Source organism: Elephantulus edwardii, unplaced genomic scaffold (assembly GCF_000299155.1).
Source record: "Elephantulus edwardii isolate Elephantulus edwardi_28Jun2011 unplaced genomic scaffold, EleEdw1.0 scaffold00005, whole genome shotgun sequence".
Lineage (NCBI taxonomy): Eukaryota > Metazoa > Chordata > Mammalia > Macroscelidea > Macroscelididae > Elephantulus > Elephantulus edwardii.
In genome coordinates, this window is record NW_006399755.1 from 14742217 (window position 1) to 14747752 (window position 5536).

The following is a 5536-nucleotide window of genomic DNA, read 5'->3' on the forward strand; positions in this document are numbered from 1 at the left end:
CAGGACAGACCTATTAGTTCTCTTGAAGAACTAATTGTATGTTCGATATTCTTCTCTAGCACCATAACTCAAAGGCGTTGATTCTTCTGTCATCCTTAGTCATTGTTCAGGTCTCAGATGCATAACAAATAATTGAGAAGACCATGGCTTAGATCAGGCTCACCTTAGTCTCTAAAGTAGCACTGGTGCTCTTTAGCACTCTAGAGGGATCCTTGACAGCAGATTTTTCCCAATGCAACTCATTTTTATTTCCTGATTGCTGGTGCCAAGGCTGTTTTGCTTTGTTTGTTTGTTTTGTTGTTGTGTACCATCCATTTGGATCTGACTGATACAGGAGGAGATTGTCCCTTCTTCTCCAGTGGAGCACCTGGTGGATTCAAACTGTGTTCCTTCAGGATTGCAGCATAGCTTCTTGCCACTAGGCCACCAGAGCTCCCTTAAGAATGTTGATTATGGATGCAAGCAAGATTAAATCATTAACAGTCATATTGAAGGCTTCAGTCTTTGACTTTCTGCTGCAAACACTTTAAGTCCTCCTCCATTTCATTGAGCAAGGTTGTGTGATCTGCATAACACAGGTTATTGGTGAGTCTTCTTCCAATCTTGATGCCACATTCTTCTTCATAAAATGTCATGGCCTCTTCCAAATCTGGCTTGTATTTCTGGAAGTTCTCTGTTGCTGGGAGCCGAGCCACTTGTTCTACCTAGCTGAAGCCATTTTGTAATTCTCTAAGAACATGTTTGGACATGTTGCCCCTCCCTGGGAGGATAGGTTTCGGTTTACTGGGATCACCCTGCTAAGTTTCTGTTTACCAGATAACTTTCAGCTTACTGAAAACGACATGTTATTCTCCCCCATTGCATACTTCTCCTCCCCCCATTGTGTTCCTATATATAAACTGTGAATGCTTTCAATAAAATGAAGACTTGATCGGAGATTAGACTTGTCTTCCTGCTTTTGTGCCTTCTGCTCCCCCCCATTCTCTTTCTTCCCCTCCTAGGGTCACCATTGAAGATCCCCGCAGGCCGGGGCACTCTGTCATATTATTCTAGTAATTTTTGGGTAATCATTAGCAAGATTTTTCTTGCATGTGTTATTGTCCAAAAATTTCCACTTTTTATAGGATCACCTTTCTTGGGAATGGAAATAAATATGGATCCCTTCCAGTCAGTTGGCCAGGTAGCTGTCCTCCAGATTTCCTGGCAAAATCTGGTGAGCACATTCAAGGTGGCATCTGTTTGTTGAAACATCTCAATTGGCATTCCATCATTTCCCGAGGCCTCCTATTTTGCCAATTTCTTCAGAGCAGCTTGAACTTACTCCTTCATTACCATTGGTTCTTGGTTATAAGCTACTTCCTGAAAAGGTTCTGTGCCAGCCAATTCTTTTTGGTACAGTGACTCTGTATTCCTTCCATCTTCCTTTGATGCTTCATTATCGCTCAATATATTGCTTGTATGCGATAGACTGTGCAAACGTACAAACACAAGGTGTGGTTATCAAAATCAAATCTGAACTGTGATCTGAAATGTTTGAAGCTTTGTAAACATTGATTTCACACCTGTATTGTATATGGATATTGGCCGTGATGAAACACCTGTAGTTTTGGGGATTCTCCCCCCGCCCCAGTAGTGAAATTGGTTAAACCTCCATTCCATCTAACAGACACATGTGAAAGAGTACTAGTGTTTTAATGGAGTATGTGTCACTACATTGTATTTAGACCTTTTTATTGCACCCATGATATTAAGTGTGTCTTGAAATAATTGTTTTTAAAAAGAATCATCTTGGCTGTTTGGAGAATAGACTGAATCTATTAGTAGACATAAGGGTCTTTTCCCCCAGTTGCATGCCAATAAAACAGACAGATTGCAATATAAACACTATAGAAAATTGCAATTCTGGGAGGAGCAAAATTTCTTAAAAACTGCTGCTTCTTCAGTAGTAACCAAAACAACATGATACTGGTACAATGATGGGCACACAGACCAATGGAACAGAATGGAGAATCCAGAAACAGACCCAGCTCTCTATGGTCAACTGATATTTGGCAAGGAAATAAAACCTATCAAATGGAGAAATGACAACCTCTTCAACAAACAGTGCTGGCAAAACTGGACTGCTTCCTGCAGAAAGTTGAAACAGGATCCACATCTCACACCATACACAAAAAGCAATTCAAGGTGGCTCAGAGACCTGGGAGTAAAGCCCAAACCCATAAAGTTCTTAAGAGACAAACTGAGATCAAGCTTAGAAGGCCTAGTGTACGGCATAAAGAGACTGCTAAATTCAACCAGAAATGCATGATCTGAACAGGATAAAATTGATGAATGGGACTTTCTAATGATTAAATTCCTGTGTGCATCACAAACTTTTTCCAACAGGGTGAGAAGAAAACATACCAACTGGGAACAAACATTTGGCAATTTCATCTCAGACAAAAGTCTCATAATGAAAGTTTACAAAATACTCCTAGGCCTCCACAAGAAAAAGACCATTAACCTGATTACAAAATGGGCGAAAGACATAGAGAGAATTTTCACAGAAGCAGATATTGGTATGTCCAGAAAACATATGAAGAAATGCTCAAAATCTCTGGCAATAAGAGAGATGAAAATCAAAACCTCAATGAGATACCATCTCACTCCAGTAGCAGTGGCAAAGTTTAACAGGATAGCAAATAATAAATATTGGAGAAGACGTAACAAGATAGGAACTTTTATACATTTTTGGTGGAATTGTAAAATGATACAATCATTCTGGAAGGCAGTTTGTTGCTTCCTCAAAAAGCTGAACATGGAAATTCCATAAGACCTAGCTATTCGACTGCTTGAAATATACCCTGAGAAAATGAGAACTGAGGTACATATGGAGACTTGCACACCAGTGTACATAGCAGCATTATTCACCATAACAAGAACATGGAAACAGCCCAGATGTCCAACCATAATGGAATGGGTTGAGAAATTATGGTACATTCCCAGAATGGAATACTACACAGAAAGCAGGAGCAATGATTTTGTAAAAATTGCTACCTAACTTGGGAAAGACTGAGTGAACTAACTCAATCTCATAAGGACAAATACAGTATAAAACCATTATTGAAGAATGAGTATGAAGATCCAAGGCGGGAAGGGTGGAAGCAGAGGGGTGAAGATGGGCATGGGGCCGGGTGGAGTGTTAATCATAGAGTCATGATGAGTTGGGATATGGGGGTGAAGGAAATGGGTAAGTTCCTGTGTGAAAAACAATGTATTCAAACTGTGGAAATAAACCAGAATAATAATAATAAATAATTAATAATAATAATCCATAATGCATGAGAATGATGGAAACAATATGTGAATGAAGAATAGTGTGAAACACAATGTATATAAATTTTGTAAGCAAATCAATAAAAAAAGTAAAATGGAAAAAACCCCCACACTGCTGATTCTTCTAAAGGAGGGTTTTTTTGCTTTAATACAGGGGTTAGGTACTAATCTACTTAACATATTACTATCTCTGGTTCAAAATGACAAGTCCCTTACATTTAAAAGGGTAGTTTACATAGTTTCTAGTAGACCGCTAAGTAATCTGCATGACTATTGAGTTGAAACAGGGTCTGAGGACAAAACAAATGTCAGTTGGATGATCCAACCAATTTTTCAAGCAGGAAACAAAGGACGTCGGAAATGAGATGGATTTGTTGATGGTGGTGGTTATCTGTTTTTTGTTTTTTAAGGGCTATATCATGTGTTATAGTTTGAAACAACTGCCCTATCCTCCTCCTTTTTTCATAAAAAGAGATTATTGCCATGTCCTTTGAATTGTGGGTTCCCTAGTTTGGGCATAAGAATGAAGACTGACTGCTTTGTATTGAACAGGGAGGGACATTGTGATGAATGAGGACAAAGAAAGCCCCTTAATTTTAAGAGGGATCATTGTCTTTTTTTTAATTGGCTAGCTTACAAAGCTCATATACATTGTGTGTCACACTATTCTTTATTCATTATGTTTCATACAATCTTTCTTACAATCTTACAATCATGCAATCATTCATACAATTTTATGAAATTAATCACCACTGGAGAGTCTTCCTATGCCCCTCCCCCCATTCTCAGCCCTCTCCCCCTGAGTTTTACTAGTTATCCTTCTATTTTTATAATAATAATCTTAGGTAGTATTTGTCCTTTTGAGACTGCATCAGTTCACTCTGCATAGTAGTTGCTTTTTGCTGAGAGAGGCATGCACCAGCAGGCAGTGTGTAGGCATAAATCTATTCTGCCTTGAGAAAAGGGACCAGCAGAGGGGCAGCAGCTACACAAATGGTGGCAGGCGAGACTGCTCAAGAGGCCAGAGCTGCAGTGGGAAGCAGCTGCACAAGGGAGTAGAGCAGTGTTGGCTGCAGCCTCCAAATAGAGTGCAGTGGTGGCAGGTGGACAGACCAAATCACAGTCTGTTACCCTGAGCCACCATATCTAGGGATGGCTGTGCGGAGTGGGGTTGGGAGTGCTAACCAGGCAGGAAGAGGGTCCAGATGGTGATGGGCAGGAGGGATAGGAAGGGAGAGCCAGGAGGGCACAGGAGGGGAGGAGCTGAAGTGGATGCTGGAGGAAGTGGATGTTGGCAGAGCAGGGCAAGGACTAACCATATCACAGTCACCATAGAGAGAGTGGGGAGGCAGGGAAGTAGCACTTCTGGGTAAAATCCTCGTCTGCCACATATTGCTGTAAGTTGAACATTTAAATGAAGGCAAACTAGGGAGAAGGATTGGCCATCTAGTTCTGAAACATCAGGCCATTGAAAACTCAATGAGCACCCTGAAACTAGACTAGCAGATACGGAACCTGAGTATGAACCCTCTGGTTGGCAAATACAGAGAAGGAGGAACAGTTGCAAGCAGACACTACTTATTGGAACATGGCATGTGAGAAGTATGAAACTAGATAAATTCGATATTATTAAGAAAACAATGGAATGCCTAAATATTGACATGCTAGGTATTAGATTGGCATGGGACATTTTGACTCAGACAATCGTGTGATCTACTATGCCAGAAATTAAAAGGCGAGGAAAAAAAAGGTGAGAAAAAATGAGGTCACATTCATAGTAAAAAAGACTATTTCCAGATCTATCTTGAAATGCAATGTTGTAAAAGACTAATATCCATATGCATAGAAGGAATTCCTGTCAATACCACCATCATTCAAATATTTGCACCAACAACTAGAGCCAAGGAGAAGGAAATAGATGATTTCTATCTACTCTTGCAGTCAGAAACCACTAAAAATGGATGACTGGAATGCAAAAGTTGAGAATGGAGAAGAAGGATCAGTCATCAGAAAACACAGACTTGGTGACAGAAATGAGGCTTGAGATAAAATGACAGCTTTGTACAGCCAATTATTTATTTATGGAAAATACTTTTTAAAAGAAACAAACTGTGACTATATACATGGACCTCGCTGGATGGTCTGCACAGGATTGGACTGACTACATCTAATGGAAATAATCATTGGAGAAGCTCAGTATCAGCTGTGAAAATTAGGCCAC